At 36.0% G+C, this 11,908-nt stretch overlaps 1 non-coding gene across 1 annotated transcript; it reads right to left on the reverse strand.

Moving 5' to 3' along the window:
• Window positions 1-6,180: 6,180 nt before the first annotated feature.
• On the reverse strand, window positions 6,181-6,253 carry Trnat-ugu (transfer RNA threonine (anticodon UGU)). The gene has a single exon. It is a non-coding gene; the product is annotated as a tRNA-Thr (tRNA).
• Window positions 6,254-11,908: the final 5,655 nt, after the last annotated feature.

Below are 11,908 nucleotides of genomic sequence, written 5' to 3' on the forward strand. Positions count from 1 at the left end.
GCATGCTTACGATTTTCAGACACAGGGGCATTCGCTAACCTGCCGCCGACCAAAAGTATTCCGTCTACGAAACGTGGATTTAGCCTGCAAATCCTCGATGAAGTTCTGACTTCCTTTGATTTGTCCAAATCTTTGATTTCTTGGCTAAAGCATTCACTTTGAGCCACTTTGACCAGGATTTTCTTTGCTCCATTGAGCTCTTCGAAGGAAAGATTGCCCGTCTTTCGAGACGTTCGATTTTTCTTTTGGGAATTGTGGCGGAAACGTTGAAACCAGGATACTTAGCGCACTAACTGCGAGAACTTAGACTTCAAAGAAAACAATTCATTCGGTTCAACGCCTTGAACGGGTAACGATACTGATACTTTTTCTTCCAACGTAGTTTTATCAAACTGTTCTGGTGTCATTTCATTCACCTCAGGCCAAGTGTCACGGGTTTGCTTCAACCAAAGTGGCCCTTCAAACCAAAGCGGCTGATATTGGAGTTGAACAGGGGTCATCCCACGGGAAATGATGTCAGCCGGGTTTTCAGAACCAGGAACATGATGCCAGCTTCCCTTTTTCGTCAAATGCTGGATTTCGGAGACTCGGTTTGCCACAAAGGCTTGCCAGCGAGATGGAACGGATGCCAACCAACACTTCACGATAGTAGAATCAGTCCAAAAAAGCTCTGAACGTCAATGGACGTAGATTTGCAAAATTTCTCGTACAAATGACTCAACAAGAGTGCAGACGACAGTTCAAGCCTGGGAATGGACTGCTTTCGTTTTTTTCCTTTTGAGATCTTCAATCGGAGCGACTCTGGACTTGGATAACAATAATCGCACCGAGGCGGAACCATCTTCGTGGATGCAACGTAGATACAGGCATCCTCCGTACACCTTCTCCGTGTAAGTTGTGCCTCACAAATTCGAGCGAATCCCACCCAACGTGGAATAGAAAAACAATCGAGTGACAAAAAGTTTATACGGTATTCTACTCAGAAGTTCTGCATGCATTCCGTCAAGAGCTCATCCCAGCCGCACTGGATCTGCCAAAGTGATTGGATGAAGATCTTGGCTTGTAACGGGTTAATAATGCAAAACCTTTTCTTTGTAAGACCAATATCAAAAATACATTGATTTAACTTAAACGACTGTAAATATTAGCATAACTCGGAACCTTAATAGTATTACAAAAATAAATAAGCATAAAATTAAATTATTTCAATTCGAAAACGAAAACATTTCGATATTCATATTTCAAGCGCCACCCTAGACGAACAATCATCAAAACCATTAGCACGCTGTTGAAGGCTTTAGATCAACCAACACACTTCCAACTTTAAACGTGTGGCTTGAGACGCCGTTTTCCGTAGACCACCGACGGCAGACTTTGTTTGCATCAGGTGAATGACCTCCTTCGGGATGCGTTGTGAACCTAAAAGTTTGCGGAAGAAAAAGATAGGTTTCTAATTTCGGATTTGGAAGGGGAAGACAAGGGCCATCCGAGAATTCGCGAGAGAGGATTTAATTGTTTAACTTCGCGATTCGACTAAGTCGGATCGGGTAGTTCCGGTCACGAAGTTAAGCTAATCCAGTAAGCCAGATGACGAAAAGATCTCCCGACCCATTTATTCCCGGTGATTAGCATAGGCAAGATCGGTGATCTTTCATCGTGAAAATTAGTCAGACTTGGTAATTTCGGACACCTGTGATTTCGTTTTTCAGTGCCTTTAATTAATTATCTCTCTCGAATAGCCTAGACCTAGAAAGCTTAGGAAGTGGTATTGAAGTGGCAACAGTTGCTAAGAGGCGTTGTCCACCAAAAGGTATGTCGTGGAGATGATCGCGCAATTGGAGCGCTGTGTAAAACTAAGTTCGTTTTCCTGACAGATTCCGCCAAGAATCCACTACAGCCACCTAGGAGAGATCGTCTTACGCCGAGCCACGTCGTTAAGAGCATCGACAGATTCCCTGAACGTCACACCGACCAGCAGACACCAACACCCTAGCCAAACAGTGGTAAGCCTTCAGAACCACCGCGCCGCGGTCTCCTCGCGACTACGAGAACCGCGGTCATTTTTCATTGTCGTCGTCAACCAACAGCAGACCACGACGGCTAGCTAGAGAACATCTTCTCTAGCTGCGCCGTAATCCACCGACCAAAAAGTGTAGCTGAATCACCGCAGCAGAGCTACCACCACATGACCGTCAACTAGAGTGGTAGGCCAGGAAAGCCGCAGTAGTTCACCGCAGCACAGCAAAAATGGCGAGGTAATGGATGCCCAAGACCCCACGAATCATTGACCGAAAACGTGAGTACTCACACATAAACAACATGTTGTTTCAGCGATCGCTTTGAACCGTTTGTCGCCCGCAACCTTTACAAAATTTATGTTGCGCGAGCGCGAGAAGACTAAGAAATTAGTCGGACTGGCGAGCCGCATAAAGTAGCCATATTTTGGAACTTTGTTACCCGTTTCTACATGAAACAATAATAAATGGAGACGAACATCAGACACATTTGCGTTATACAAAACATCTAACAACTCCACCACGAACACCACCTGTAAAAGTTCGAGAAAGAGAGAAGGAAAAGCTTAGGTCTAGCAACACACTACAAATGTAAACAAACACGGAATAAACAGAATGTTTTTGCATAAATGAAAATCGGCTCCGATAAGTCTCGAGAGAAATAAGAGTTTGAAGATGCACAATTAATTCAGGTATTGGGAAAGGGGGTTACAAGTTGTTCTTTTTTGTTCGTGTAATTTCAAGTTCACTTCATTTACTGCGGAGGCTGGCCGCGAATCCAGTCACGATCATTCCTTCACTAAACCGGGGTAGAGGGCGGAGTCTTGTACGACGGCTTAAACCCTGGTAGTATTTCTTTGGGCCGAACAACAGTTAACTCCCCTTTCCTCGAATTTCTGCAGGGTTTCGTCTCGTCTTCGGGGCGGCCTCAAAAGGGCCGAAGTACGAATCCCTTTTTGGAGACCCTTCCGCTTCTTTCCCAAAATAGGGAATCAACAGGAACTCGCGACCGAGTCTCATCAGCTGGGCAAACTAAGACAGGGTAGGTGGTCTTCCATCCGGAAGTGGCGCTTAAGCCACCCACTTAAAACGGAAGTGTGTCGGGACTCTCGTTATAGGCTTGCACGATGACAGGACCTACCAGTCCAAGAGGATCAAACAGTTTGGAGGCATCTGATAACACAATTCTTTTGGTGATTATCGATGCGGAACTCCACTTAGGCGGGCGAAAATGAAATAGATCCGTGCTAGGCTCCCAAAATAAGCCAAGGGTGGTTACGGTGGAAGAGGAATCCAGCTCTAGCGTACTTCCACTACTTCGTAGTTCAGCTGGAATCTCGGCCAATATTTCTTCACAATTCGAGTTGAATTTACGTAGTACAAATCCAACAGAACTTAAAAGATCGCTTAGCTCTCTCGCCGCTCGTTTCCCTTCTTCTGGGGTATCCACTCCAGTTAACGCATCGTCCATATAAAAATCCTTTTTTACGATCCTAGACTAGCCTCTGTGACTATGCAGTCCATCTTCTGCCAGCTTCGGAAGGCATCGAGTAGCTAAGAATGGGGCACTTGCTGTGCCGTACGTAACGGTCGTTAGCTTATAGATTCGTAGCGGTTCTAACGGCGAGTCCCTCCAAAGAATGCACTGATAACGTTGATCTGCTTCCGCTAGGTTTATCATCCGGTACATTTTAGCTTTATCTGCCATTATAGCATATTAGTGCAACCGGAACCGGGTAACGATTGAGAACAGATCGTCTTGCACTATGGGCCCAACTAGTAGACCATCGTTGAGGGCAACACCTGGCGTTGTGACAATTCACGAAGCATCAAAGACAACCCTCAGCTTCGTCGTTGTGCTTTCGGGCTTGATGACCGCGTGATGGGGCAAAAAATAACGCAGCTCATCTGGACAATCTTCAATCAGCTTCATATGGCCCATATCCTGGTACTCCTGGATGAATTCGAAGTAGGCCTGCTTCAAATCAGGATGGTGCGAAAATCGTTTTTCCAGGCCATAAAAACGCTTTTCAGCCAAACGCTTGGAATCTCCGAGACGATTAGGTTGTGTTAGATTACACTTTTTTCTCACCATTTTTCGAAACCAAAAACAAAAATACATTTTTTAAACAGTCAGAACTCTTGGAAATTTAATTATAAAAATAAACTTTCTTACCAAATGGTACGTTAGGAATGTAGAAAACCATACCACTTATACTTTTCATTTGTTCATTTGTTTGTTGAAGTTGTATTTTGTATTTGGAATTTTAAAACATTTTAAAATCTAAATTATTTTGGTTAGAATTTTGGTTGTCATTTTAATTTCAGCATTATAAGTACATGTTTTTTTCGAATCCTATCCGAAAACAATTCATTTTCAAAATGTTAATGCAGAATCAGCACAATCGTCTGAGGGTGAAAACTAAAGGTTAATTCCTCAATAAATAAAGCGTACGAAAAAAAAGCACAATCGTATTTTCTCAGAATTATTTATTATTATTTATTTTATTTACATAGTATTCCGTCTCACGACATAACTTGACGAACATAATTCCTAAAATTCACTCGGTTCATAGCAACCGTTCTCCAATTTCTCGGGCACCCCACGTTCGCCAGATCACGCTCCACTTGGTCTAACCACCTCGCTCGTTGCGCCCCCGCTCGTCTTGTTCCTACCGGATTCGTAGCGAACACCTGTTTTGCAGGACAGTCGTCCGGCATTCTCGCAACATGTCCTGCCCAGCATATCCGGCCAGCTTTCACCACCTTCTGGATACTGGGTTCTCCGTAGAGTCGCGCGAGCTCGTGGTTCATCCTTCGCCTCCACACTCCGTTCTCCTGTACGCCGCCAAAGATGGTTCTTAACACTCGTCGCTCGAATACTCCGAGTGTACGCAGGTCCTCCTCGAGCAATATCCATGTCTCGGATGTCTCCATTTTCTCAGAATGCTTATTAACTCTGAGGGCTTTTAATAATATTCTTGTAACGTTTACTTTCACCACTTTAAAACAGCTATTAACAAAAATGCTTGAATCTTGAATTATTTAGTCTGCTAATTTTGGATTAGCAAATTTATTTTCTTGCTATCTTATCAGAAATATCAAAATGGTTTATAGATTCAATTCATAGCATGAAGGTTTAAAACTTCACCTAAAAGCGAAGAAAAAAGGTATTTTTTTTAAATTGTCTTTGCCCCAGGTTCTATGCATCATCTTTAAGACCTTTTCATGCACGAATGTTATACAAAATGGAAAATTGGATTGAAAAAATCAGGAACATCGCGTGAGCAAATGCTAACTTTGACCGGGACGGAGATGGTTTGTATAATAGTTTCAAGAATCTCACTTATTATGGAAGGGTACCATACAAAATCGACATTAAATGGGACACAAGTCGTACACTTTGTTTAAGAATTTCATAAAAATCGATTCGAGAGCTCGATGCAGTTAAGGACGTGTATATGAAATAAAACATTTATTATGATTTATGTATTTAAAGGTAAAACGAAGTTTACCGAGTCAGCTAGTTACATTGATAAATTTTTATAAAGTTCAATATTTACTGAGATGAAACACAAATCTTTTGAATCACATCCTGCCTACATAAACATATGCTGTAGACAACGACCATTCAGCAAAAATAACGAGAAGGTAATTAGCTCGTCGTCGGCGTAAATGGGTTAGCTCGCTTCGACTTAATAGGAGCGTACATCACAATAAACCTGTCAAATTGGTGCACTTCACTGCCGCCGTGTGTGTGTATGTAATTTGGCCCCAGATTCCCCTTCCCAAATCCCAACCAGTCTGAATCCGAGATCCTAATCCGTTGCTCACGTAAAGGTATCAGTCTTGACACTTTCGCTTTTCGGTTTATTTTTTCTTTCTTTATTATGAGACCATTTTATGATCGAGATTAGCTCCCGGACACAATTCAACTGATGAAGATGATGATGAGGGCTGTCTGACACTCGTCCTAACATTTGTCGTTGTCTGCTGAAAGTGCAATTTAGCAGTAATTAATCGTCTTCGAATTGCTGACTTTAAAATTCAGAGGACAAAACAAATTTGACCTAGGATTAGTGTTCTTTCCCTCAATTGTATCTGTTGTTTAAATAGCTCTTAAGATTCGTAACTATGTTTTTATCAATAAAAAAGAGTATTCCGCTGCCTCCTGTGAGAATCGAACTCACGACCGCTGGTTTACAAGACCAGCGCTCTGCCTACTGAGCTAAAGAGGCCACCTGGAGTGTCCAGGAGTCCAAACTGGAGCGCAGTTTCTGCCAGCCCTAGGGAATGGTTAGGTACTCAACTAACTCTGCACCAACAGATATTCTATTTCCCGGTATCATTCCGATATCGTTATGCATAAATATGCATAATTAACCCCGCTTTTTATTTTAGTTTTTTGTCATCGAATGTGAGCGATTGGCAGTTCTATAGAAAAAAAAATAAAATGAGCTCAGTCTACTCAGCTCTTTGGGCCGATGAAGTTCTTCCGAACTTGACTTCTTCCGATGACGACGACGACATTCAGTTACCGGTGTTTAGAACCTGAAAAACGAAGAAAGCCGGAATGGTTCTTCACATCATCACCAGTCCAAACCAACCGTTGAGCAGATCCGACATTCCTGGATGATGAATGACCGGCGGACTGGCGGACTTATACCATACCCATGGTCGGTTGCACTTCGGAATGTCTTCTGAATCACCTGTGTTTTGCGCGATACTTCATTCTAGAGCGAAGTGAAAGGTAAGCAAAGCGGAGTAGTCCCATTCTGAACAGAAATTCAAGCAAAAGTAACATCGAAAGGTTCCATCACTTTTGGCTTGCTTTTTCACTGTTTATGGACAGTGTTGCTAGAGGATGCGTGTGGAGATATCAATTTAACTAAGCATTCTATTTTTAGATTAGGTGCCAGTTTTAAATTTCACTTTAAATGCTGGAACTCAATTGGGAATTCGTGAGCTTTGATACTTTTCAATAGAATCATGTGTATCTATATTTCAAGTCTTTTTACCAACATGCCTCAATCAGAAGAGTACCGAACTGTTTGGGTCGAGGCGAATAATGGCGGAACATATTGGAAAACTCAAGTAAAAATAAGTTGATAAGTTTGATAAGTCAAACAGACATTTGAACAATTATAAAAGCAAAAACTTGATCATGTAAGTTTGGAATTTTATCATGTTTTTTCAGAGTTTTTTTTGGTAAATTTTCAATAACTCGATTATAATATCGTGTGCAATGTAGATGGATAGGAGTTTTGTTGCCTGCAAATTTCTGTTATTCAAAGTTTCCACCTTTTGAAATCGGGCCTTTCAATCCAAGTTTCATACATGTACTTCAGAATAGTCATTTGTCCTGAATTGCAAATGGGAAGCCAATCTCTAATTGTCGAATTTCTTTTTAATTTTCCAAATGATTTTGTCAGAACTGTATTTCGGTTTGGTTTGTTTTTAGAAGTTTTTATCGTCAGAAACAAAAAATTCATATTCCTAAAATATCTTTTCCTTTGAAGGCTCGAAACCAAACAGTTTAAGTGTTATTTTCAATGTCATTTTGTGCTAAATTTGTGATATGAGGGTCTTAGAGCAAAAGGGGTATAAGTGACAAAATGCTCGATTTTGATTTTTTGACGCCAAACGATTCTTCACTTTTAAACTATATTTGTTGATTTTTTTCTGGATTTTCAGAATGTTATTTAGATATTCTTACATTCGATAGAAAAATACAAATTCTCTAAAAATACATGAAAAATGGAAAACATAACAATTTAATATCGTGTTTTCTCGGAGTAAGCTTTTATGCACTTATACCTTTTTGGCTCTAAGGGCCTCAAATCTAAAAATAGGGACTTCTTAGGCCTGTAAAGGATGAATAGATAGGAATGCTATCAAATAATAAAGTTTGAAGAACAAAGGAAAACAAAAATAGTGAGAGAGCCTAGCAAGGCCGTGCAAACGGGTGGGGGGGGGGGGGGGGTTGGTGTTTAACCCCCTCCCCCCATAAAGATTTTTTTTTCAAAAAAAATTTTGACCGTAGTAATGGAAAATAATTTGATCGTAAAATGTATCTGAAAATAAGTGTTAATGAGTAAATCAGAATTTTTTTGCCTCCGGCGGAGCTAAGTTTCAAATTCGATGTTCACGAATTGAAACCACCTTTGATTTTAAATTTCAATTTGCAATTCAATAAAACTTTTGTATTGGAACTCAAAACTTGACAATCAAAACCCCTACCTCGTCTTCAGAATGTGACTTAATAAGAACAGAGTTTGAAATAAACCATTTATTTGTATTAAAAAAACCGTTAATATCATTACATATGTTATGCTGATATGAATTATTCAAGAAACCAATTTCAGACTCCACTTTATTTCGGTATTTTTTGTTCTTCGTATAGCTCAACACAATAGGTTTTAACAATTTCCACAAGGCCACAAAATTTATATTTTTCTGAGATGCAATGAATTTAAAAGGTAATTTCGACTAGTTTAGGTACCCTGATGATATCTTACCATTTTATTAAACTGTCAAATTAAACTTCTTTAGATCATGCATCATTTTCATCATAATATTGTTCCTTAATTGGATGAAGTATGATTAACAGATTCAGAATAAGATTTTTTCATAATGAAAGTTTGTTATTGAATCAGTTATCAGTTATTTCCTTATCACCAAAATATAATATGTGCTACCAAATTTGACAAAATGTTCAAGTTCAGGACGCTAAAATCAGTTAAATCTACCAAATCAATCATAAAAAAGCACCAAAATGCTGTTGCCTTGAAATATCAAATAAATTCTGTGCATGGTTATGGTTCAACGTGTTTATTAAAAATACATTCTGAAATGTTCTAAAAGCTTATATTTTTCATTTTAATATTATGTTTTAAATTTCAAATAAATTAACCGAATATACCGTTTTTTTCAATTTTCCAATAAACTTGCCGGATTTGATAGTCAAACTATTTAAATTTAAGAAATGTTTTTAACAAACTTGTCTTTGTTTTTTTTTTAAATTTTTGTGTTCTTGACACATAAGCTTAAGGACTTTTTAATAAGAAAAACATAGTTGCAACCTTCTTTTTTTTTAAGACCCAATATTTCAATCGAAAGTGACAAAATACTCAGAGCTTGTAATTTTAAACTTCAAAACCTGCGATTGAAAATTTATAAACTTATATTTTTTTTTTAAATAAAATCATGTATTATGAACCATGATTCTAAAATTTATCTTTAAAAGTTTAAAAACGATTCGAAGAAGTAACTTTAAAACTAAATATTAATGCGCAATGTTAACTAACTGTGTATTTACTTTGTGTTTGAATATTTTTCACAAAACTTAGAACTCTTAATTTTTTATTAGTTTTTATTGATCATTCACGAAATTACCCATTTCCCAACATTTCCTTGTCAGTATAATTGAACATGAAGTTATTATTTTGAACATCAAAAATGAACTTTTTTAATCGTTTTTCATAAAAGCAGGTTTTTTTTTGCCAAAAGTTTTCTCCAACTTATATCGATGGCACTTTGAAATATTAATTATTAGTTTTGTACCTGATTGAACATTTATTTTTGAATTCAGATTTGTTTGAAACTCTGTGTATAGGAAACGTTTATTTTATATTTGCTTAGAAATTCCTTCGCACGGGCCTGGAGCCTAGAGAATTTTATGCAGTTAGAATATAATTTGTTTTTGTAGCTAAATAATTTTAAGCAATTTTTATAATTGTTGTCCATAAATGTATGCAGTACCTTGTCCATCTTTCGAATATCAAATTTTATCGAAAAAAAACGTAAAAATCCGATTTACGTTACGTACACTTGTCAGTGAATTGTAGCCTTTCTTACAGACTGTTGATTATATGTGAATACATATCATACAAAACCGTTAACAAATGATTGTATTCTTAATTCTGAATCATCAAATTTCACTTAAAGAATTTTAAACGCAGTAAAACCAAATTTATTTGAAAAATGTACATAGGATCAAAGCATTTGAAAATTAAAATAATTTTCAAATAAATAACTTTCTTTGCAACTAATTGGTGATTTTAGAATTACTGCATCCTGGAATATTGTGTATGTATGTGTATTGCGTTTCGAAGTCATTGATAGTTTATTTCAAAATGACTAGAAACTTGAACTAGAAATTTGTTTCAAAAGGATTTCCAAGCAAATTAAGAACAACCTTTTCCAAAACACTTTAAAACAAATCTGAATTCCCAAATAAATATCCAAACAGGTAAAAAACTAACCATGATTATTTGTTAGGAAAATGATAATAATTTTTAATTTTTATTCATCTTAATTTAAATTCTTTTCTTAATTTTCATCTGAAAGGTTGATAGAAAAATTCCGCTGTAGTATTTAAAAAAAAAAATAGTTAATCGCGATTCTCAATAAGAATTTTTCATAACTGAAAAAAAATCAACTTTGAATATTGAAAAATTTATCCAATGGACATATTTTGTCACTTTTGATTGAAATATTGGGTCCTGGAAAGAAAAGAAGGTTGAAGAAATTGTTTTTCCTATAAAAATCTATATTTAAGGGTTAATCTGTCAAGTACACATAAAATCAAAATTAAATCACAAAGACAATATTGTTAAAACTATTTCTAAAATTTGAAAAGTATGACTAAAAAATTCGTTAATTGTTAATCGCAAGTTAATTAAAGAATTGAGAAAAAAACTGTACTTTAATAATCAATTTTTTTGTTTGAAAAATTAAACAGAATAAGAAAATGAAAAAAAAAAGTGTTTTTAAATATTATGATTGATTCGGTAGATTTTAGCGTTCTAAACTCGTTATTTTTTTTATCAAATTTGGTCGAACAATTTTAGTTTGGGCGATAAAGAGATTTAAAATGTATCAGTTTTATGTAAAATCAAACATTGTTAACTGTTTAACCCACAACTATGAATATATGACAAAAATCTGATTCTGATTCTGTTTATCATACTTCATCCAATTGATATTGATATTGATCCAAATGATAAAATAAATGTATGATCTTTAAAAAAAATTCATCAATTTAAAAAAAAATGGAATCATATCATTTCAAGTATTTTTGACATTACTGCAGAAAGTGTAAAAAAACTTTATTTCATTTTTAATATTTGTTGTAACCTGCAAAAAATGACATACATGCTTTAAAAATATCTAAAATTCAGTTTGGTTTAAATCTTCTTTAAAGTTTGGTAAATGAGAAAAATTTAAAAAAAAACACACACACAAATTCCATAAGTTTTTTTTTTCGCCTAACAAAAAACTATCTAAAGTCTTTAGGAAAGTACATAATACATTTTAAACCTTCATTTAAAAAAAAAGTTTTTGTAAAAAAAAGTGCAGAGATTTCATAAAAACTTTTTATTCATTTTCAAAAATCATTTAGATAACGAAAGCTGACAAAAAATTTCCAAATTTAAATTCAGGGTCCCAAATAAGTCGAAAAAATCTTTTGAATTAGTTGCACCTCAGAAAAATGTAAATTTTGTGGCCTCGCGTAAATTATGAGTTGTGTTAAGCATTAAGTCATTTTTTTCAATTTTGTAACTTTTGTTATTTTCGCAATTTTTGTCATTTTTGTCATTTTTGTAATTTTTGTAACTTTTGTCATTTTCGCAATTTATTTTCATTTTTGTAGTTTTTATCATTTTTGTCATTTTTGTCATTTTTGTCATTTTTGTCATTTTTGTCATTTTTGTCATTTTTGTCATTTTTGTCATTTTTGTCATTTTTGTCATTTTTGTCATTTTTGTCATTTTTGTCATTTTTGTCATTTTTGTCATTTTTGTCATTTTTGTCATTTTTGTCATTTTTGTCATTTTTGTCATTTTTGTCATTTTTGTCATTTTTGTCATTTTTGTCATTTTTGTCATTTT

Source organism: Uranotaenia lowii, chromosome 1 (genome assembly GCF_029784155.1).
Source record: "Uranotaenia lowii strain MFRU-FL chromosome 1, ASM2978415v1, whole genome shotgun sequence".
In the NCBI taxonomy this organism is placed as follows: domain Eukaryota; kingdom Metazoa; phylum Arthropoda; class Insecta; order Diptera; family Culicidae; genus Uranotaenia; species Uranotaenia lowii.